General features: G+C 35.6%; 1 protein-coding gene across 1 annotated transcript in view; it reads left to right on the forward strand.

Moving 5' to 3' along the window:
- Positions 1–26082, forward strand: part of barr (non-SMC condensin I complex subunit H) — a 346268-nt gene that overhangs the window by 143679 nt on the left and 176507 nt on the right. The gene's annotated exons all lie outside the window — the stretch shown is intronic.

Genomic DNA, 26082 nt, shown 5'->3' on the forward strand with positions numbered 1-26082 from the left:
TTATAATTATTTCATAAGCTAATATTTCACTTATAGTCACAATAAGTGATGTCTAAAGTGCCAAGTTTGATCTCTAGAACAGAGATTTAGACTATCTAACCGTTAGTACTTCCATGGCAATAATTTGCAGTAGGTTTTCAACCTTTGCTTGTAGAATTGACATAAAAAAATTAAAAAGACAAATCTGATTATCTGCTACAAGGCATGGTCAGCCAGTGCAGATTTATTATGATGGTTAATATATTTTACCTCCCCACTTCTTGATTTCTGCTTATCTGCTCATATTGGTTAAGAGTGCCTGTGAAAAGATCTCATAAGTGCCTAGAAATAAAACACTTGACCAAGGTAAGAACACACATATACACGTAGTGAAAAAAAAAATTGATATGGGAGCATTTTCCTTTGGATAAATACAAGTTGTTCATTCTCATATATTCCTAATATATATATATGTATAATTACAGTATAGCAATTTTATTTTATTTATTTGTTTTTATTGGCATGCATGCAGAATGAATGAAGAGTAAAAAGATAAGTGCAGCTATGGAAGTTCTTATAGGCCAAGTAAAACTACAAAACTTTTAGCTGAGTGTTACATTCGGTTTATTTTGTAAAGTATTTAATGTTATCTCTCTGAAGAATGATAGCTCCAACTGTGTTATTCCCAACTTATATTCAACCTATATATTAGTCAATTGTGGATAATAATGTTTTATATATAATTTTATTTTAGTCGGTTAGAATATTTCAAATTCGTATCTATGATGGTGCATTGATTTCAGTGATCAGCATGTTGGGTTGATCCAAAGGATGAAGCTCTAGTATATAAAAAAATTAAAATATTTACTGTAAACATCAATATATAAAATAGATCATCATCAAATTCCTGCCATGTACCCTCATCATACTATCATACAGGATATGATAGTACTACATGAAAAAAATTACATCATTACTAACTTCCTATCTACAATTTTCCTCCAAATCAGTCTGTTAATTGTCAAGACTCCAACATTATCAGATTTTATATTTCTATCGTGTAAGGCACTTTGTACTGTATCAATCCACCTATATCTTGGTCTTCCTCTGGTCGTTTTGCTGCCAACCTGGCAGAGAACACTTGTTTTGCTAATCTTTCTTTGCCCATTCTGTTTAAGTGACCATACCACCTGAGATTAGCTCTATTAACGCATTCCTGGATGTTGACAATGTCAAGTTCTTTCCTAATATCCTCGTTTTTAATATGATATTGCCATTGATGCCATCTGTTCATTCCTATAATCTTTCTCAGGACTCTCATATCTGCAGTCTAGTCTTTGGTCAAGTGTTTTACTTCTGACCCAGCTCTCAGATCCATAAGTTAAAACTGGTTTGAACACTGTCTTGTATACAGCTAATTTACTGTTCCGACTAATTTCTCTCTTATTCCATATGAATTTATTCAGTTGACTTCCTACCATACCAGCTTTTCTGATTCTGTTGTCTATTTCTATATTTAATTTACCATATTTAGTAAAAATCATGCCTAAGTAACTGAATAAATTCATATATTCCATATGAATTTATTCAGTTGACTTCCTACCATACCAGCTTTTCTGATTCTGTTGTCTGTTTCTATATTTAATTTACCATATTTAGTAAAAATCATGCCTAAGTAGCTGAAATGTTTCACTTAGGCACGATTTTTACTGAAGATGGTAAATTAAATATAGAAATAGACAACAGAATCAGCAAAGTCAGTACAATAGTACAATAGATGCAATTCTATAATATTGATTCTCTATAAGGAAATCTGACATTCCATTTCTCTATAGAATTTCTACTATTCTATATATCTGCTCTATAATATAAAACGATAAGCTTTTTATGAAACATTTTTTCATAAAAAGGCTTATCGTTTTATATTATAGAGAACCGGCCTACCAGTCTGGAATTCGGGGGTGGGGGGGAGTAGGCAGCAGTGGGGCAGAACCCCCCCCCTTTTTTTTTTTTTTTTTTTTTTTTTTTTTTTTTTTTTTTTTTTTTTAAAGACTTGACACTCAGCCGCTACCCCTAGTCTAACCTTTTAATACATACAAATAATTAAATGGAAAATTTGGAGAGAAGAGCAAAGCTAATAATATCAAATACCTGTTGGATTTCTGCTCAGGACATGGACTGGTTATTGCTAATAACATAGTTAGAACTATCATGCTTCACAATATTCCAACATTAAAATGTGTACAAATTCACATCGAGAAAAGAGGCAAGGAATAAGAAAAGTCTTATTGACTAAGTGATGTTTTCTCCCTAGTGCAGGATGCTAAAGCATACAGGGGATTTGAAATTGGAAGTGATCACCATTTAGTCTTGAGCAGGATAAAATTGAATTTCATATTGAAAAGAAGACCATGTAAGAAAGTTTTAAAGCAAATAAAAGTTCAGCAGTTTTCAGATGTGAACTGTAGACTAAAATGCACAAACATTATTCAAAAAAAATTGAAAGAGTTGGAAAATGGGAACCAAACCTTGGAGATTCAGTGGCAGGCCCTGATTGATTCAGCCAGAGAGAGGCATGTGGTGAGGTTTGCAAGGATAGAAAAATCAGAACTCCATGGGGGACACAGGAAATTAAAGAGGCAGTGAAGAAAAAGAAGAAAGCATATCAAAAGTTCCTGGAAAATAAGTCAGCTTTTACTCTTAGAGAATACATAGACAAATGTAAGAAAGCTAAACACTTTGTAAAACTAGCTAAACAAAAGTCATGGGAGGACTTTGGCAAGAACATAGAAAATAAATATCAAGAAGGTGACGAGATATTCTGGAGGTTGTTGAAGAAACTCAGAAATGGAGGAAAGAGTGCTATAAAAGAAATTAGAGATGATAAAGGTGACATGAAAACTGGAGAAAAAAGATATCCTTGACGTATGGAGTGATTACTTCAAAATATTGTTAAATGAAACAATCAGTGACAGCAGAATGGAAAAAAAATTTCCACTGACCAGACATGCAATCAGGAATACATATCCATACATGAAGTACAAAAAGCCATCAAAAGCCTGAAATGTGGAAAGGCAGCTAGAGTAGATGATACTCAACCAGAAATGCTCAAGTATGGAGGTGTAAAAGTCTTATAGTGGCTGCACTGCATACATCAGAAGGCCTGGACAGAGGGACGAATTCCAGATGATTGGACTAGAGCTCTCATAGTACCCATATATAAAAAGAGAAATAAAACTGAATGTGAGAATTACAGAGGTATTTCTCTACTGAGTGTTCCTGGTAAGATTTATGCAAGTATACTTGAGAAACGGTTGAGAAGGATTGTGGAAGGGAAGCTTGATGAAGAACAAGCTGGATTCAGGCCAAATAGAAGCTGTCAGTATCAGATCTTCACTTTATGACAGATGGTAGAGAAATCATGGAAATATAACAAAGATCTGTATTTCAGTTTTGTAGATCTGGAAAAGGCATATGACAAGGTGCCAAGAGAAAAGCTATTCAAAATGCTACAGTTGTAGTATTGGGGCTCAAGCAATACTTAGTCCTTATTTGAGTTGTAAATCAGCAGTTAGAATTGAAGTACAGGAAGATTGTTTAATGTTAAATCTGGTGTGAGACAAGGATGTACATTATCCCCTCTGTTATTCATTATCTGTATGGATCACATTATGAAGGAAAGTGGTATTAAACCTGATATCAAAATTGGAAATGTTAATCTCAGCTCTTTACTTTATGCAGATGATGTGATACTTTTAAATAAATCCAGTAAGTCTGCAAGATTCCCTGACTGAATTGGATAACTGTTGTAATAGATATGGTTTGAAGGTCAGCAATATCAAGGCAAAGATGAAAATAGGCAGAAGCATTGAAAATATCAACTTCATTGTGAACTGAGAACCTATAGAATAAGTAAAACATTTCAGCTACTTAGGCATGATTTTTAGTGAAAATAGTAAATTAAATATGGAAATAGATAACAGAATCAATTAAGCTGGTATGGTAGGAAGTCAAGTGAATAAATTTATATGGAATAAGAGAGAAATTAGTCAAAACACTAAATTAGCTTATATGTAAGACAGTGTTCAAACCAATTTTAATTTATGGATCTGAGGGCTGGGTTAGAAATAAAACACTTGACCAAAGATTAGAGGAGTGAACAGATGGCATCAATGGCAATATCATATTAAAAATGAGGATATTAGGAAAGAACTTGATTGTGTTAGGAGATCTAATCTCAGGTAATATGGTCACTTAAAGAATGGGAGAGGAAAGATTAACAAAACAAGTGTTTTCTGCCAGGTTGATAGGAAAAAGACCAAAATATAGGTGGATTGATACAGTAAAATGTGCCTTAGAAGGATTTGATAATGTTGGAGTCTTGACAGGTAATAACAGATTGATTTGAAGGAAAATTGTAGATAGGAAGTTAGTAATGATGTGAGTTTCATGTAGTACTATCATATGCTGTACACCCCTTGATGGTACATGTCAGCAATTTGATTATGATGATTAAATGGCTATTCTAGGAATTACTCTATATAAAGCTCAGTAAAATTCTTTCACAGTAAATCTTATAGTTAAAAAATAAATTTTGAAGAAATGTATTTTATTGGAAAAGTTTTATATGCATCAATTAAAAATTTCTGTAGTTTCACTTGACCACACGGAAATTTCCTTTGCAGCATCTGTTTTATCACTGTCCTATATATCTTCCTTTATTTATTTTCTATTTACTCATTCAGTCCATCTTATCTCTTAAATTCCTTAAATACAATAGCTAAAAGTCTCAATTGACCAATTTAGTTGAATATGTCTTCTAGTTTCCTTAATGAACATTTTCCTCATTTTTCTGAAGTAGACATGAAGAATGATCGCTCATCCAATAGGAATACATTTAATTCAGCAGTTCTAAATGTGCTTCCAACCACACACCATAGTTGCCAACATTTACTAACTTTACAATTCCTCCTTGGAGAATAATTAGCGATGAATATAAAACTTTTCTGAGATAAGAAAACTTATATACTAACCTACAATAAACTCAATAGTTTATTAAACACTTTCAGCTCTCCTACCTGCTTGCTTTCTTTTTGCTTACAACTGTTCTAAAAACAACAGCTAACATGCATGCCCATTAAGATTCAAAGCAAAACTCAAATGACAAAACGGCTGCCATTACTATAGTGCTCACATGTTGTAATAACATTTATTATATAGTTATATTCTTAGGGGGATATCACAGTTACTGTGGGAGTGGAGCATACAGAAAAACTCTACTATAAACAAACATAATGGAAAGAGGGCAAAGTTTCCCTTTTGCACAATTCCTTTGCAAAAGGGAGGTTCTAAGAATACAGTAACAAATTATAGATCAATCAGTATCTTAGACATGGTGGTAAAAGTACTAGAAAAATTGGTAAAAAAGAGAATTCAAGAATGGGTAGATAAAAATATGATACTGTGTGAGGGTCAACATGGCTTTGTGAAGGGTTGATCATGCCTTAGTAAATTACTAACTTTTTATAATTGGTATATGGAGGGGCAGAATTGATGTGAAAACAGGTGACCAATGGTGTGCCGCAAGGTTCAGTGCTGAGACCATTGCTGTTTAATTTGTACATAAATGATATAGGAAATAACCTGAAAGAAAATATTCAGTTGTTTGCTGGTAATGCAAAATTAGGTAGAGTAATAGTTAATCAAGGCGATGTGGACAGCTTGCAGGACAATTTACATAGGCTGTTGTCAGTTTGGGCAAAAGTTAATGGGTGTCAGTTTAATGTGGAGAAATATAAAGTTATGCATTTTGGGATAAATAGATTACAAGCTGTGTGTCACATTAATGGCACTGTACTCCAGGAAATAGATGAAGCTGGAGATTTAGAGGTGGTGGTGGTAGACAGAGAGTTAAAGTTTAGAGAACATATTGCTAAGGTAACCCATAAGATTACTTGGCTATTGGACAACACATTAACAAGTAGAATGAAAACAAAAGATTACCAAAACAAGCCTTAAAGTACAAGCCATTAGGAAAAAGAAAACGAGGATGTCCTCTTAAACGATTCAATGATGACTTCTAAGGCCGGAACAGGCCATGCTAGGCCTAAATCTTCGATATGCATAATGATGATTGACAAGTAGAGATAAGGAAGTTGTCATTCCTCTTTATAAGGCCTTGATATGTCCATATCTGGATTACTGTGTCCAAGTCTGATCCTCTGAGTTTCTTGGGGATGAGGAAGTGGTGGAGAGAATTCAGAGGCAAGTGACCAAGATGGTGAGTGGCCTGTGTAATGTTCCTTCGTAGACCGAAGGTGTGGATTGCAGAAGTTGATTGAGAGGAGAGAAAGAGAGGATAGAAACATTTAAGATGCTTAAAGGATTTTATAGGATAGATGCAGAGGACATGTTTCAGCACTTAGCTAGAGGGACCAGAACAAGAGGTCATCCCTCGAAGTCGAATAGACGTGTGGTTAGTATATTACTAGATTTTTTGCTTGGAGAGTTGTGAATGAATGGAATGGGTTGCCAGAGTCAGTTGTGAGTGCTTTGCCTGTTAATGGTTCAAGGAGAGGTATGATAGATTGTGTCTCCAGTATATTAATATATAATTTACAAACATTTCTGTGTTATTCTCTAAGGTTTACTATATATGGTAATCAAGTTTACTGTTTACAACTTCATTTAAGCTTCTTTTATTATGCTACTGCTTTACCACATGGTGGTTCTGATAATAGTAAAATATACAATTGCATTAATAAATGCAAATTACTGGGAAAATATGTATATGTATGAACACGTACATATATATTTTTAGATTATCTTATATATAACAAAAACATTTTTCATTAATGAAATTTTCACTCGGCATATACAGTATGGTGCAAAAAACACGGCACTGAACTTCGACACACTTCCTTCAGTACATGTACTATGAAATATGCTATTCAACTGCATGCACATCATTAGAAGAGCACGTCTTGAGTCTATTCCATTACATTTAACTGTAGCAATGATGTTGGCATTGGAAGAAAAGACATTTATTGTTGAGCATTATTTTCCTTCATACAGAGTTGATAGAGAAAATGGTCCAAGCCTATGATATGTTTATGGGCAGTTTGTTCGTTGTTTCCATAAGTGTGCTCCAAGCAGTAGTGTCATTATTGCTTTAATTGAGAGGTTCTGATGTACTGGGAGAACTGCAATGCAAAAGAAATTCATTAACGCAAATAAGAATCACAGGCTTGTGCTGGAGCAAGTCTCCAGAATACTGTCAATGCTGAACAGTGGTAAAACTTGGGACACTGAGGCAGTCACTACAGAGAATCCTTAAGGAGCTTGGATGCCTTTTCATACATCATTCAGGTGGGTCTGTGTTTAACAGCAGTGGATTATAATGCACAGTGCGAATACTATGCACATGTGCTGGCCATTGTCTCTGAAGATCTGTCCTTCCTCCATAATGTCTGGATCTGAGATGAAGCCCATTTCCATCTAAGCAGTCAAGTAAACAGATGAACCTACAGGTTTCTTGGTTTATCAAGACCTGAATTTCTCCAAGAGAAACCTCTTCACAGTGGGAAGGTCACTGCATGGTGTGTGGTCACCTTCCAGCCATGGCATAAGTGGGTCCTACTTCGTTGAAGGTGGTGCAACCACGACCTTTTGATGTAGCATTCACTATTCAAGGTCATGGTTGCACCATGACCTTGAATAGTGAATGCTACATCAAAAATGTGTTGGTCCCATTCACCCAGGATTTGCATAGGTTGTGTTGTGCAAAAAAACATTCCATTCCGTGCACAGGTATTCAACAGAATGGAGCAACCTGTCACACATCACATGGTTCTAGAACCTATTTATCAGAACACTTCCCCAGAAGTCTCATTTCGAGGTTCACAGAATTCCCATACCCTTCACATTCTCCTATCTTACATCACTTGATGTTTTTGTTTGGAGTATGTTGAAGTATTCCACCATGATCCACCCACCTTCAAACCTTGATAAACTAAGGGATAAAATTACATATGTCCAGCAAATGTCCGAACCTCTGTTTTCTAAGATGACAGAGAATCTTTGCAGGCACTAAGAAACCTGTCTTGAAAGACAAGGTGCCCATTTCAAGCATGTAAGCTACTGTCGTTAATGCTTTATTTGACCAAGATTCCACTTGTAGTTGTGAATGTATGTATCACCATGTGTAAACATATATTTTTTTGTTAATAAACTGTTTACTCCATAACATATATCATTGTAGGTTTTTTTTTCTTTTCTCCCACCATATTGTGTAATACCGTGAAAAATGAATATAATAAGTAAAACATTCATGTGAAATCTAAAAAAAAAAAAATATATCTACTGGCAAAAGTGACTTTCCTGTATGTAGAAGAACTTCAGTTGTTAAATGTTGTTGTCATAGGAAGTTTTGGTGGTAATGCAATCAGAAATGGCAAGAATTCTAGGAATTCAATTTTGAAAAACTGCCAAAAGCATATTCTGTTGATAGGGCAATACAAACAGTAAGAGAAAGAAAACAGATGTATGATAAAAACATTGGTTCTTTTTCAAAATTGTCAATATAGCACTTGAGAGAATTGCAGACAAAGGGAAGTCTATAAAGGTATCTTTAATATTTACAATAACTTATATGAATTACAAAATCATGTGTTTGGGGGGGGGGGGGGTTATAAGGGAGAATGTAAATGACGTGCATTGGAAAATTAGCAGATCGAAAAATTGTTATGGCAGATTTCAACATAGAAATGAAGCAGCATGTAATGGAGATGACACAAGGTTTGAGAGTACTGGATCTGGTTATAGCATCAGAGAACTTAACAATACCAATCTGGCTATGCTGTCTTTGCTTGGTGAAAGCAGTCACGTATTCTTGACCTGGGAGACTGCCAGACATTCCTTCTTAACATTGTCTGTTGAGAAGGAATGTATATATGGAATTACAAAGCAGGTGATTATAACAAGCTGAAGAGTCAACTTTCAGCAGTGCCATGGTATAAGAATTTGGAAGGGAGAGACGGTGGTGATGCATCAGAAGTGGTCATGGAGTGTTTGAAGAAAGCAGTACCAGACTGTGCACTCAGAATCAAGGAATAAAGCAGGAGTTGCAGACAAAGAAAAAGTTGTGGAGAGAGAATAAAGAAAAAGGTCATCAGCATGCCTATGAGTAGTACAAGGTACAGGCAAGAAGGGTAACTTGTATGGTAAAAAAGACGAAGCTAATTATCAGAGAAAACTAGCTGATGAGGCTAAAAGAAATTAGAAAGCGTTCCTTCACTATGCAGCAAGTTAAAGGAATGACTATGGAAAGATGACTTTAAAAAGTGCTTGTGGTAGGGAGGTAACAGGAGCAAACCAAATAATTGAGTTGCTGAGTGATTATTTTGCAAGGGTGTTCCATCTAGATGATGATATTGCAATGCCAGATGTGACATCGACCGATAGGAGAATTAGATGTTGGATGAATAGGAAACTTATGATTTGGATTTGAGGGTGGCTGATGGACAGATATCAAAGAGTGGTTTGTGGAGGAGTTCAGTCTAGGAGAAGGCAGGTGACCAGTGGTGTACCACAGGACTCAGTACTTGGTCATCTGTTGTTTAATTTATACATCACTGATATAGGCAATTATTTAACAGGAAATATTCATTTGCTTGCTGATGATGCAAAACTTTGAAAAGTGATAGTAAATGTAGGTGATATTAAGATCCTTCAGGATAACTTAAATAGATCATGCAGTACGGGCAAAGATAAATGGCAGCCAGTTTAACAATGCCAAGTGTAAGATGATGCACTTTGGGAAGAAGACATTACAAGCCATGTACTATATAGATGGGACCGAACAGAATTGAAGTTTAGCGGGCATATTTCACACACAGCCAAAACAGCAAAACAGATTACATGGTTGTTTAAGAACACGATGACAAGCAAGAATAGGAAGGTTCCTGCTCCCCCTTTATAAGACTATTGGATGTTGTATGTAGATCTGGTCACCTGGACCCATTGGAGATGAAGAAGTGGTGGGGCACATCCAGAGGCGAGTGACAAAGATTGTGGCAGGCTATTAAATGCTCTCTATGAACATAGATTGAAGGTCTATACGCTTCAAAAGCTAGCTGATATGTAAAAAAGAGGAGACATGATAGAAGCATAATTTATTAAAGAGGTTTTATAGGATTGACATTGAAGATTCAGTATGCCATGTAGAAAAGGTAGGAGAGAACAAGAGATCGCTCATAGAAATTGTGCAAGTGTGTTGTCAGCAAGGGTATTAGGACTAGGTTTTTTGCTTGACAAGTAGTGAATAGGTGGGATGAGTTGCAAGAGGTGGTTGTGTGTGTGTGTGTGTGTGTGCTTTGTCCAGTGGCAGCCTGTACATAAGCACTGTGACACTGCAACACCCCCAAGGAAAAATTAAAATTTGTTTGTGTTTATAATTAATAACAATGCTTACAACATTATATAAATGCAATACAACATGTTAAAGGTTACAGCTTATGTTTTGACTTTTTTTATTATAATATAATTTATATTTTATTGATTGCTAAAATATTTATACATACAATAAACATCTTGTGTGACATTGCACCTTATAATTTTACCGAGTACAGCACTAAGTGCTGCATTTTCTACATTGGATTTCAATTAAAATTTTTAATAATACTTTTTTGCCTTTATATTATGCAAATTACATTGATTGAATAGTTAATAATTGCAATTGTTCGATTAACGCTTTAGTTTACGAAACAAATGCACTGCGATCTAACGCCGATAATTTGCGCTTGTCATTGCACGTTATGTCATTCCCAACTGTAACTGCTCAAACGGCAGTGTATTTTTAGTATGCTTATGCGCCTTATTTCTGTGAGATATGAAACATTTATTATTGGTGCATGGTGAACTATTTTTTGTAAATCTTATTTTATTTTGTTAAAATAGCATATAATTATTTATTTATTATATGCTATTTTAACAAAATAGCATGGACAGGCTGAATTATGACGAGTGTCACTGTTGAAAATATGAAAAGAATTATATATTTTCAATTATCATTACATGAAACAAATGCACTGCGATCTAACGCCGATATTTGCACTTGTCATTGCTATTGAAACGAAACTTTTATTATTGGTGTTTGTTCGTGGTGAGGATGAAATATTTTTAATAAAGCAATTTTTAATATGTAAATTTATTTATTAATAAATTCGTTACTGATTAGGGAAAACTTTTTTTTTTTTTTTTTTTTTTTGTATATGCAGCACCTGCACTTAAAATTTTCACCAGCCGCCACTGGCTTTGTCACTAAGTGATTTTATGGAGCGGTATAATAGTTATTATATGGATGATAGCTAGTGTGTGAATAATGAGTTTCCCGCAATCAGTCTTCTGACTCTGGAAAGATACTTATGTAATAATACCATCTTAAATTAACTCTTCTTACACACTCTTAGATATTGATAATACTGTTCTTTTTTGTCTGTTTTTAATATTGCCTTGGCCCTGCTGAACAAAAATGTTTTGGCATTGTTATTTATAATATTCTTGAACAAGATATGGAAAATAATTTGACATATGAAATTTTTCCAGATCTGAGACCGGATCTGTGTGCAGTGGTCCAAGTGAGGTCTAATCAAGGCCTTATAATGTGGCTATGTATATATATATCGCACAAAAGAAAAATGGAACTGTTATAGGTGGATAGGAATATGATACTCTAGGGGGCAGCGTGGCCTTGTAAAAGGTAGGTCCTGCCTCAATAATTTATTCACATTTTATAATAAGGTGATAGAGAGTGGGATAAAGGAGATGGCTATAGTATGATACTGCTGGACTTTGCAATGGCATTTGACAGAATACTGCATGGAAAATATTTACAAAAGTTGGGAGCAGATGGGAATGGATATGAGGTTGCTGGCATGGATAGGGAGGTGGGTGATAGATAGTAATTAGAGGATGGTGTATGGTGCAGTGGAATTAAGGTGAATGAGGGTGACTAGTGGAGTACTCCAGGGTTCTTTAATTTGTATATTAACAATATAATGGAAGTTTTGATGGGGAGGAGGAATATTCAGTTGTTTGCTGATGATGTAAGAATGGGGAGGACAGTAGTTTATGAAGTTGATGTAGATATCTTGCAGGACGATTTAAATAAATTGACAGTCTGGGAAAAGGATAAAGGCTGTCATTTTAATGTTGTAAAATGTAGTCTAAATCACTTTGGGATGAAAGGATTACATACTTCATATCATATTGATGGGGCTAATCCCTAGCCTCAACAGAAAATTGATGAGGCTAGAGATTAAGGAGTGATGGATGGGTATTTGTATTAATGGATAGTGTGGATCTCCTACGATGAGTCTTTTGACTCCATAGGGTACTCATATAAATAATAATAATATCACATTAGTGCTGCGTGGGAGCAAGTGAAAAAAAGTTCACATTAAGTTTTTTTGTGAAACAATGTACTTTTCAATTGTTGCATGCTTTCCCATGATAAAAACTGGGATTTCATTCAAAAAAAAATTGTAATATTATGAGATAATACAAGCAACGATTACTCTGCAGTTATTATGAAAATTGCATGTCCTAATAGTAATTGTTTTTCTTACTCATATAAATAATAATATAAATATTCATATAAATAATAATAGTATCACATTAGTGCTGCATGGGAGCAAGTGAAAAAAGTTCACATTAAGTTTTTTTGTGAAACAATTTACTTTTCAATTGTTGCATGTTTTCCCATGATGAAAACTGGGATTTCATTCAAAAAGGAATTTTAATATTATGAGATAATACAAGCATCTTTTGTTGATGATTACTCTACAGTTATTATGAAAATTGCATGTCCTAATAGTAAGTGTTTTTCTTCCTTTTCAACCAGAAATGAAATTTGATAATAACAGCAATAGTTAATGTTACTGTTATTCCTTCTTCCTAAGTGATTAACAATATAATATATTCACATCCATATATATGATGTGAATATAATATATTCACATCATATATAGATGTGAATATAATATATTCACATCTCCCCATTAAGAATATAATATATTCTTAATGGGGAGATGATTTCCACGAAAAAAGGATTTAGTACCAAAAGTCGCTGATACGGGAAATTTTGGCACTGGCAGAGCCGAAAACAAGCTGATGATTACATTAAAGGCAGATAAAATGGAATAATAACATTTAGACGGTGTAAGGAACAGCTGCATTGCTCATTCCAGCTGGATATGTGTCACGTTACAATGATGATAAAAAAAATAATTGGCATCAGTACTGGTCCCTGTGTCTTCGAACACCGCAGTAGCAACGTCTGTTACTGTCTCTTCTTGCACTGCTTTCTGTCCTCTGCCAGGTCTAACTCCTAGTGATCCAGTTTCTTCAAACTTCTTAATCATAGCTCTCTCAGTGCTACAGCTGACATAGTTTACACAGGTTATGAAGCCTTCTAAATTCCCGAAGGGCCACTACGGCATTGCATTGTTTAACCACCCAGCCGGCCAAGACGTATATATACGTCCAGGTTACCATCGATGCGAAGTGCATATTAAAATTGTAATACCATTGATATTACATTGAAATATATAATGCATACAAAGTGTAGAGGAGAGGTGTATTTTATCCATATTGACGGCAAAGTGATTAAGGTAAAACAACTTAACAAGTAAAGCACGCTGAGGCAAGGTAGGATGCATATTGAATACGATTCGCCAATCATTCATTCGAATAACTGCCTGGACATTCCCAATCCCTTTTTAAGTGGAATTGGTGGCGCTGCTGTTACGTATGCACAGTAAAATTTGCATAATCCTTTTTACCTGCGTTTACTGCACATATTTGACTGCTTTCGGCTCTGCCAGCACCAAAATTTCCCCTGTTGGCGTTTTGTACTAAATCTTTTTTTTTGTGGAATTCATTTGAAAGTCTCATTATAAAATGTGGTCTCATTCCTTGTATTAGTTTTAGATACAGATACTGCCAAAGAGGGAAAGTTAATTTATGGCCACCCTGTAGATTATGATAACACAATAAGTTTTCTAATATAAATTGATATGTACATAAAAAGAGTTCCTTTATCTCACTTTTAGTAAAATATTACTACTACTACTACTACTGCTACTAACAACAACGATAATAATGATGCTATTTTCTATGTTCTGTATTCTGAAGGTAGCCATATTTCTTGTTTTTCCTTTCAAGTAATAAAACTTGCAGTTTGGGGTGTGCTTCTAAAATGAACAACGGGAACTCTTCCAAGTATTACTTTTACATTTGCTAGTTATGGAAAAATTAGGATTTTACAGCTCTTCCAAAAAACTTTGCTCTCTAATCAACTGTGACCATGAGATTTTTTTTTATAAATGCAGTTTCTAAAAGAAGAGAAGAATTATCCCGTTTCATCCCTTTTTAGAAATTAGAGTATGCAAAACAAACAAATCAGCCTGAAAACATGCGTTTCACAGACATAACATGTGTGGTCCATAGTGTTCACCTCTAATGCAAAATGCGAGGCGAGCGTGACAGTTTTCTTTTGTTAGAAAAACCTGGTTTCAAAACTTAACTAGTGCTATGAGAACCTTCATCAGAGCTTTTCAAATGAAAATAAGTTAGCTAGTCTCATACTGCGATGATGGTTTTCCCTACCAGGAAGTCATGTTTTTCATCATGCAAACAGGCAAAACAGCTGGAAAATATCAGACACACAATGCACTTTCCTCATAGTTGCTTCTGTCATAATTCTAACCAGAACTAAATGGCCTTAGTTGTCTCAATCATTTTCCTGATTTGAGTGTGTGTGTGTGATAGTGTTGCGTGAAGTGGGGTTGGCCATCAAAGGTGAAATACAGCTTTAATTCTGTTTTGAAAAAATTGGAAATGAAATTTCATCTTTTATGCGTATACATATTTTGAATGATATACTATAGCGAATATATTGCTTATTTTAAAATTGCTGCGTAATATCTAAACTAGTAGAAAATATAAACATAACAATTTATGAAGTAAATGGTTATGTATTAGGAAAGTGGGGAAGGAGAAGTTTAGCCATCAAAAGCGAAATACAACTTCAGTTATGTTACAAAAAACTTAGAAATGAAGTTTCAATTTTCATGTATGCACCTGTACATATTTTGAATGATACACTATAGTGAATGTATCACTTAAGTTTTTAAAATTGTTGCATAATATCTAAACTAGTAGAAAATATATACATAACAATTTGCTTTACTTCATAACCATTTATTTCAGTTTGTAATGAGTGATTATAATGGGAAACCAAGAAAGTTGAATTGCAAAGAACTGCAGATTATGATATTAAGAATATAAATTTAGTGACATGAATAAAGATTTTTATATTGTTCTGAATAAAGCAAAATCATCAAATTCACAGATAGCACAAATGCTATCTGTGAAAGAAATATGATTAAGAACAAAAAATAAACAAAACTTAATGTGGAACTTATGGGACTCTTTTTAAGATTTGGATTTTCATTAATTTGTAAAATAATTATCTTGAATGAAGTTCTTTGAGAACTAATAAAATGTATTGAAGACCAAACGATTAGACCAAATTAGTACAAAAAATTAATAATAATTTTTTATTATTAATACAATATTGTGTGATACAATATATACAATATTTAATTTACAATATTTAGTCTATCCAATATAATTAAGATTCTAGTTATCCCGCATAGAGCAAAGAACTCCTTCTTGCATTAAGTAATTGAGATGCAGTTAGAATGCAAGTTAATCTGGTTAAGTCTTCTCTTCAACATGAAGGATTATCATACCTTGTAATGGAGATGATGATGGACTTGCACTTTATGATAACACAATACATTATTCTTAGAATAATGTATTGTGTACACACACACATATATCTCCTGGCTGATAGGGAGGTTAGGCTTTCAACATAAGTGCCTCCCAGCACTTTAAGCCTTAATGCAATAATAATGTTCCTTGCAGTAGTGAGTTTGAATTCGACTGGCATGAAGTCTAAGCTAACAGGATGAAATACATTGATGAAAGAATAAATGGGTGTTATTCATTATAACAATAAAGTTACATATGAACACAGATTAATTTAATTAAGACTGATTAAACTGCAGATATTTCAGTTCACATGTTGTGAACCGTCATCGTTGTATTACAGTTGGACATTAAAATTTAAACAGCTTGTTTGATTTTATAATGATGATGGTGATTGTTCCAATTTACTTCCACCCTGTTTGTTCAAAGAACAAACTGGATGGGAGTGAAAGGGATGTACAATGTTATGCAAAGATCTGTAGGAAGAAGTAAATGACATGTAATGAATATTATGAGAATAAGGATAAGAGGTGTATGAACTATATAAAGAGCATTCCAGAAAAGTTATGAGTATTGCACAAAATGCACCAAGTCAGAGCCTGAAAAGAAATTGGTCATGCAGGCTTATGCTGCAATTAAAAGAAGAAATGAAAGTGAATGAATAACTGCTGAATGCAGACAAAATGCTGGTGCCTGAAGCCAATGCAGTTGTTCAAATAATGAATCATAATAATACTTAATGGTATAATCTAAGCTAAATTAAGAGGAAAAAAATATATTTATTAAACTCACTAATATTTCACTGGTTTTCTACCCAGCATCATCAGAGCATAATGATAACTGTGACAGGCACACAACACTAAATAATTGTAGAAATAACTTAAATTGTAATTGACAGCTAATATCCTTACATTGTACCCTGTATGAGTCAGATAACTACAAAGTTAATTTAGAGAAGTCTGGCTGTTATGTCTTAAAATGATAGTCTCTCAGATCTTTGGTAATTTAATGCATCCATACTTGTTGAGGTTGAGAGAGTGCTTCATAGCTGATGCTGATTCTAAGAATAACCTCTAAGACTTGTAATGCCTTCTATGTAATATTGATGTTTTTCTCCTGATCCTATATGAAGGAGTATCCAGAGCATTGTCTGCCAGTCCCAACTTGCCATACAGATGGTCTCAGATATAATTTTTATGTTCTTCAGTGCACCTGTTAACTGATCTACCAGTCTCTCCAAAGTAAACTGCGGGTACAAGGAATTTTATACACTTCTGGATGTTCAAGAGGATGTAATCGATCTTTCTTAAAGATCATATGAAATATATCAAAGTAGCTAGCCGAATGAAAGGTTTAAAAGTAGTACGGAGATCATATTTCCAGAGAATTTTGGCTGTTTTTTTCTATGTACCTTCAACATATGCAATGGGATTTTGCAGTAATCCTGTGTGTTGGGTGTTAAAAAGATGGCAGAGGGGGTATAATAATTTATCTATTTTATATGGGCTATAGCCATTCACTAAAAAGGTGTTGCAAAGGTTCCTGAGCTCAGTTTCAAGGGCTGTGTCATTTGAACAAATAGCCTTGGCTCAGTGAGTAAGAGTTTTGATGATGCCATACTGTTGGGAAGGGTGGTGGTGTGGTTGGTTATGTAAATTCCTACTAGCATAAGGTGGATTTTATGTAGATGGAGAAGGATAATGAGCCATTCAGAAGTCATGTCACTAGTGTATCTAAAAAGGGAGGGGTGAGACTATTATTACTTTCTTTTTCTATGGGGAAGTTTATTTTAGGATGCTGCCTGTTAAAATTTGCCAAAAATGTATCTAATGCATTTGGACCATGAGGCCAGACAGCATACATATCATTAACATAACACTACTTGCAGGGGGGGTACCCCCCAATCCATTAGTGTTACCTTGTGGTACATTGTTGGTGCTTCAGACAATAGAAGCCCCAGAGATGAATCACAGGTAACATGAACCTAATGTCTCAAACAAGGCGTCCAAAGGTACCAAGCCTCCTGGACCACTTACAGCAACTATGATGAATTCAAAACTTAAAAAACTCCATGCTGGCTCTATCGTCACTGGGATCGCATTGCTTGTTTGGGTGGCGGGCAAGCTTCGAAAAATAAGTTACAGTCCCCTAAACAACACTCTCTGAAGATATGTTCCCTAAACATAGAGGGACTATCTAAATCCAAAGCCAAAGTCATTGGCAAAATAGCCAAAGACAAAGCAATTAACGTCTTGGCTTTCCAGGAAACCCATGTGCCTGACACATCTCTGAGTAGACTAAAAATCCCAGGCCTAATTCTCATGTCTTATAACTGCCATCCCAAGCATGGCCTGGCAACCTACATCCAGCCTGGCCTCAAGGACATAACCCTATGTGTACCTGATACAGAATACTCCAGGGGTATTAAAGTTCAAAATACCACCATCTACAATGTCTACAAACCACCATCGCAATCCTGGCCTGATCAGATGGACCGGCCACCACCTCATCCTGCTATCTATGTTGGTGACTTCAACTCTCATCACACCATGTGGGGCTATTCCGCTAACAACTGGGAAGGTAATAATCTAGTTAACTGGATGGATACATAAAACCTGTATTTGATTTACGATGCCAAGCAGGAGGGCACTCTTCACTCAGCCAGATGGAACAGAACCTACAACCCAGATCTATGCATAGTCACTAAAGACTCTGAAGACCACCCTCTGCCAACATCCAGAACCATCCTCAACAGATTCCCTAATAGTCAGCATTATCCTACATTAATGGAGACAGGCACATCAATTCCAGTCATCAGTGGAACACCAATCGTTAGATGGAACCTTCGTAGGTCCAACTGGAATGCATTTCAGAAACAAATCGAGCAAACCATTAGAGCAATTCCACCCACTCCTAATTGCTATCCTAAATTTGTTAAACTAATCAAAACTGCAGCCAAAGCCTCTATTCCTAGAGACTACAGAAAACAATATATTCCATGCTGGAGTAGAGAAATAGAGGAACTTTTTGCCAAATACGAGGAAACAGATGACCCAAATGTTGCTAAGGATCTCATAGCAATGCTGGATAAAAACAGAAAGGAAAGATGGATCTCAACCATCCATGAACTCGATTTCACCACATCTAGCCGGAAAAGCTGGTCACTTCTGAGAAAATTAGGTGAAGCAGAACCAACATCACACAAAACAACAGAAACGACTCCTGATCAAATGGCTAATCATTTATTGAAAACCTCCAAGATACATCCCAGCTCTATCAGGAAAATTGCTGTACAATCTTCCATCAGCCAAATCCTGAAGATGGGACCCGAGCTTCCTGAACTTGTACACCCAGTATCTCGGGAAGAGGTACAGGTAGCCTTAAAACTCACCAAGAATGGCAAGGCTACAGGAGTGGATGGTATCCTCTCTGAGTTTTTAAAACATCTTGGTCAACATGGCCAAACATGGGATTGTGGTGCAGAAGTCCTAAGGTCGTCTGCACTAGCCCTCACATTCTCTGCAGCAGAATATTGCGCCTCTGTCTGGGAAAGAAGTGCTCACACTAACATTACAGACACTCAGCTGAACTCTACCATGTGCACAATTAGCGGGACAGTGAGAAGCACCCCTCTCTTTCCTGGCTGCCTGTCCTATCTAACATTGCTCCACCAAACATACGGAGAAGACCAGCCTCTTTTAAAGAATTTAATAAAGCAATGAGCAATCCACTCCTTCCCCTGCACTAGACTCTTATAAATCCATCTGGTCTTCGCCTAAAATCTAGAAAGCCTCTCTGGGCCATGGACGTACTCTCTTCAGCTACCCTGCCATCAACACCTGCCATGTGGAGAGAATACTGGTCCAACAATCTCCCAACAAACAGCTTCCTGGTAGAAGATCCCTGTGCTCTGCAGCCTGGTTTTGCTCTTCCTAGGAAGATTTGGTCATCGATCAACAGGATCAGAACTAACGAGGGCAGATATGGCTACCTACAACATAAATGGGGACTCTGTGACCAACCGTGACTCAGACGATTACTCATATTGTGAACGATTGCCCAAGGCACCAATTTCATGGTGATGGCCTACAGGACATACACAAGGTGATGGATGAAGCCTTGGACTGGCTTTCCAGTCTGGACATTGACCTGTAATTGGTATGGTGGTACCGATGGTTATGGAGGAAATAGAAGATTCAAGGTCCCATTCACCATGAAGATGGTATTCTCGTAGCTGCTCTCATAGTCCTCGTTGAAGTATCAGCAGAACTCCTCATGCTAGAAGATGATGATGCAAAGTGAAATGGGTTTTCTCTAATGGATCAAGATTTCACATAAGTCACAACTGCTCTCTAATAAAACCTTGGATACAACTACATTTGTGAATGATATAATCACGTAATCACAAGAAAGATATTTATTTAACCAAATATTTCGGTCTGGAAATAGCAGACCATCGTCGGTGGTATTACAAGAACAGTTTAAAATATATACAAGCTAGAATACTAACAATAGATCGTTGAAATTAGAACATGCCACGTGATGTTATATCACTAAGTATGAAACGAAATATTTTGAAGTAGAAACATGATTGAATTTGCTATTAAAAAAAAAAAAAAAAAAAAAAAAAAAAAAAAAAAAAAAAATTAATGAGTAATCTTGATTAGGCTTTCCCAGATTTTTGATATAGATATGCAGTCATTACGATTCAGGTTGGGATGATGGAGCAAGGCCTCCACGCTTTCCTTGAACAAACGTTCGAACCTGTAACGGGATCTATGTAAGAGGCGCGTCTTGGACCAAAGGATGCTGTGGTCAGTTTCAATCCCGTGTTGAGCCAAACCAGACTTTTCAGGTTTATTGTGAAGAATGGATGATTGATGTTCTTGGATTCTTTTTTCAAGAGAACGTCCAGTCTGTCCAAAGTAAGAGAGATCACAGTTGCAAGGAATTTGATAAACTCCAGGAAGAGATAAAGTTGAGCGTTTGTCTTTAGGAGAAGGAAAATGAGAAGACAATTTGTTAATAGGAGAATACGTAGCTGTTAAATCATATTTCTTCAAAATTCTTGCGATAGGTTCTGAAATACCAGAGATATAAGGAATAGGTACTCGACGTATTGAATCTTTGTTGTTTTGTGGAGGATTATAAGATGTAAGAAGACGTTGAATACTTTTTTCAGAAAAGCCATTGAGTTTCATGTGTTGCTGGATAGTAGAAAGTTCTTTCTGTAGATAATCAAAAGTAGAACAATTAGTTTTGGCTCTTTTGATGAGACATTTTATAATTCCTGTTTTATGACATGGATGATGGGCTGATTCTTTCAGAATATAACGACCTGTGAATGTTGGTTTCCTGTATACTGTAGTTGTAAGAATATTTGAAGATGATCGGATGAGGAGAACGTCTAAAAAAGATAACTGGTTGTTTTCTTCTAATTCCATAGTAAACTTTATGCGATGATGTAAGGAATTAATACTGTTTAAAAAGGAAGATAAAGTGTTTTTACTGTGAGGCCAAATAGCAAATATGTCATCTATATATCTTACCCAAAAAGATGGTAGAGGGAAACTAGATGTGAAGAGGACTTTTTCTAAATGTTCTAAATAAAAGTTGGCTAAAGCTGGAGAAAGAGGACTTCCCATGGCTGTTCCTTCTACTTGGCTATAAAATTTGTTTTGACATATGAAATAACCAGAATGTATAACGAAATCGAATAGTTTTATAATATCTTGAGGAAAGATGTCAGCAAGTAGTTTTAAAGTTTCCTTAAGAGGTACATTGGTGTATAAAGATTCTATATCAAAACTAACCATAAGATCTGTAGGTTGTAATGAGACATCTTTTAATTTTTCTAAGAAATCTGAGGAGTTTTTTAAAAAAGAACTAGAGTTGCCAATGTAAGATTTCAGTAATTTAGCTAGATATTTGGCTATACGGTAAGTAGGAGAATCAATGCAATCTACTATTGGACGAAGAGGATAGTCAATCTTATGGATTTTTGGAAGGCCATAAAATCTAGGAGGTCTTGCAAAATGAGTTTTAAGTCTTTCAATTGTGTCTTTATCCAAACTGATGACTTCATCAAGGAGAGAATTTAATTTCTTTAGTTGTCTGTTGGTTGGATTATAATCAATTTCTTGATATGTGGAGCGATCTCGAAGCAAAAGAGAAAGTTTTCTTCTGTAATTTACTGAGTCCATAACTACTGTTGCTTTTCCCTTGTCAGCTTTAGTGATAATGAGGTGATTATTTTTTCTCGAGGACTGTAAAGATTTCATTTCAGAAGGAGATATGTTAGAAGGAGGAAGTTTAGCCTTAAGTAGAGAAGAAGCGACTTCTAGGCGAAGAGCATTAGCTTTATCGCTGGTTAGATGATTAAGATTCCTTTCAATGTTAACTAGGAAATCTAGATATGGTATTTTATTTGGAACAATAGAAAAATCATGTCCTTTTGAAAGGATGAGGGTTTCGCTTTTAGTCAAAGGACGTCCGGATATAAACGTCTCAATCAACGTCAACGTCTTCTTACATCTTATAATCCTCCACAAAACAACAAAGATTCAATACGTCGAGTACCTATTCCTTATATCTCCGGTATTTCAGAACCTATCGCAAGAATTTTGAAGAAATATGATTTAACAGCTACGTATTCTCCTATTAACAAATTGTCTTCTCATTTTCCTTCTCCTAAAGACAAACGCTCAACTTTATCTCTTCCTGGAGTTTATCAAATTCCTTGCAACTGTGATCTCTCTTACTTTGGACAGACTGGACGTTCTCTTGAAAAAAGAATCCAAGAACATCAATCATCCATTCTTCACAATAAACCTGAAAAGTCTGGTTTGGCTCAACACGGGATTGAAACTGACCACAGCATCCTTTGGTCCAAGACGCGCCTCTTACATAGATCCCGTTACAGGTTCGAATGTTTGTTCAAGGAAAGCGTGGAGGCCTTGCTCCATCATCCCAACCTGAATCGTAATGACTGCATATCTATATCAAAAATCTGGGAAAGCCTAATCAAGATTACTCATTAATTTTTTTTTTTTTTTTTTTTTTTTTTTTAATAGCAAATTCAATCATGTTTCTACTTCAAAATATTTCGTTTCATACTTAGTGATATAACATCACGCGGCATGTTCTAATTTCAACGATCTATTGTTAGTATTCTAGCTTGTATATTTTTTAAACTGTTCTTGTAATACCACCGACGATGGTCTGCTATTTCCAGACCGAAATATTTGGTTAAATAAATATCTTTCTTGTGATTACGTGATTATATCATTCAGTCTTATGTCGCAAGTATCCTTAAAACAACAAACTACATTTGTGTTGTGATGTGTAGAGAGAACATGCAGTCTTGTCATATTTGATGCAGTGGGATGATAATTTTCCCTGACTTGATTATAACACATTACTTTTGCTTTTTTTAAAAAAATAGGAAGACTTGGAATGCAGTTCGTGCCTTTTATGTAATGAACTTTTGCATATTAAGATTTTTATCGTTTGTTTCTGGAGATTGTGATTGTACATTTCACTTGCCAGTTTCACAAAACCATATGCGTAAATAAATAAATAAATAAATAACATAGCACAGCCAAGCTGTTGGTTTTAGTGTGACTGTGTTGGGTACTTGGTTTTCAAAAAATAGCCAAAGTTCTCAGCAAATATAATCTCCATATTACTATAAAACTGTTCATTCAGGTCGCTGCTTTCATACATTCTCCTAAAGATCAGCTACATCCTCTTAAACCTGGAGTATATAAAGTTCCTTGTGCCTGCAATTTAGCCTACTTTGGACAGACTCAAGATCTTATAACTGCCATCTCATATATAACAGATCTTATAACTGGTAGATCAGTTAACATCTGCCTTGACGAACACAAAAATTACATCTGAGATCATCTTTATGGCAAATCATGATTGGCAGGCCATGTTCTGGATATTCCTTCACATAGGATCAGATGGTGAAAAACATCTATATGACATAGAAGTCGTTACAAGTCTTAGAGACTGTTCTTAAAATTAGCATCAGCTGTGAAGCACTCTCCCAACCTCAACAAGTATGGTTGCATTAATTTATCATAGATCTGGGAGCCTATCATTTTAAGATCTAATAGCTAGTCTTCTCTAGATTAACTTTGTAGTTATCCTACCCATAGAGTGTTCCATGTAAGGATGTTAGGTGTCAGTTATCACTTCACTAAGATCTATCAAATTGGTGTATGCAATATGGTGCATAATACCACCATTATATTGGTTGAAGAGAGAGAGGTTTGTATGCATGAGTAGGAGGAATGGAGAGTGCTAGTTTTGTTGATACTAACCATGTCCAGAGTTTGAGATCATTGAGAGAAGATCATTTATGTATATGAAAAAGAGGTTAGGTTGTATAACCTATCTTGGTAGTAATTTGAACACAGAACACCATCCACTGTTATATGCAGCAGGTGACCCAAGAGGAAACTGGTAACTGAATTACAAAGGTTGGAACACCATAAGATTGCAGTTTGCTGAGAAATACTTGATGCCATTCCTTATCAGATAGAAAATATCAAGTGGAAAACAAGGCAGATTTTTCCCATCTCCTTCCATGCCACATGTCTAGAGGTGTATGTGTGTAGGGGGAGGGGGGGTATTCAAGAAGATCTGCTGCACTTGGGTGGTGGAATCTCATAGTTGTGGATACTGATTAGCTGTCATTTTTGCATGATGAAGTTGACTGTTGATTACTTTCTCAGTTATTTCAGAGAGAGCGCTGAGGTGATAGCGATAAGTTGATAGTTGATGGTGGACTTTTTTTGAGATCACCTGTGAATGGTCAGGACCAAGAATTCAACACCAGAAGCCTTTTGCTATCTGCATAATTCTTCCATGACTTTTTGCAGAAGACCGAAGGAGCTTTCAGTATGTTATTCCTAGTATAGTTGAAGGTAATCTGCTTTGTGAATTTGTGGAGGTGTTAGAAGATCAGCTTTGTCATTGTTACAATAGTGTTATCTGGCTTAGAAAGGTGTTAGCTTAGATGGACAGAAATTGAACCTAGTTGCCTTTCCAAGAGGGCAGAAGGTACACCTGCCTTATGCAAGCAAACATTTCTACATATAGGTTTTTCAGTCAGATCTAGATTTGTTTACCAATTTAATTTATCTTTGGCTCAGTAACGTAACGTAGATTCTCTCAGTATAATATTTCTGTAATTGACCTTCACTCTTAGCTCCTCCTTTTTTTCTGTTAATGATTCTCATATATGGCACCTATTTTCAGTTCTAATGTGGTTGTTCCAGTAACTATCTTTTTGCTGTTCTGTTTAGTTCCAAAAACATCAGCTGATATTATTTAAAAAAGTGATGCTCCAGCTGACATAATTTTTCATTATGTTGTATACCATTATAGCACATTTTGGTTTCAGCCATAAGAGAATGCAGTTTGGTTAAATACGTCCTAAAATGTCAGCCTATTCTTGTTTGTTCAGTGTTTTCAGGTATATGTATACTAACAGTGTGCATCTTGGAGAGGAAGATGAAAATTTGACATTGGATCAGAAACTCCATTTGGTTTTTTGCATTCTTTAGGCTGTGTTGAGATCAGTCTCCTCCTAGTCCCCCCCCCCCCTCTCCCAGACCTTTTGGCTGGTTTTTCTATATATACGTGGGCTGTTCAATAAATAATAAGACTAATTTTACTGTGGCAAAACCACTCATCACAATATTAATTTCTGTGGAATAAAGAAATGTTGCTGTCTGTATTAACAAAAGAGGTTGATAGATGGCGTATACGGGCTGGTGTGCCAGAGTGTTACGTGACTAAATACAAGTTTGTTTCGGCGTGCCTACGAGGCAAGACCAGTCATTGAAATGGAAGCATCCTTGGAACAGTGTTGTGCGATTAAATTTTGTGTGCCTTTGCAAAAATCGGCATCGGACACTTTTAACATGATACGCGAAGCTTTCCACGATGAAGCAATGTCGAGGGCAAGTGTTTTTCGCTGGCATAAAACTTTTAAGAAAGGAAGGCAAAATGTGGAAGATCTTGAACGTGAGGAAAGACCTTCAACGTCCATCACAGAGACAATGATCAACACAGCAGCGATTATCATCAAGCACATCAAAAGGAGGCGTCCATTGCTGAAGAATGGCTTCTTATTGCACCACGATAATGCAAGGCCACATATTGCTGGTTGTGTAGTGGACGTTTTGCAGAAGAACAACACAGATATCCTACCACACCCTCCATACAGTCCTGATCTCGCACCATGCGATTTCT

This window comes from Typopeltis vanoorti, chromosome 4, assembly GCF_054136105.1.
Source record: "Typopeltis vanoorti isolate ZY-2024b chromosome 4, IOZ_Tvanoo_1.0, whole genome shotgun sequence".
Lineage (NCBI taxonomy): Eukaryota > Metazoa > Arthropoda > Arachnida > Uropygi > Thelyphonidae > Typopeltis > Typopeltis vanoorti.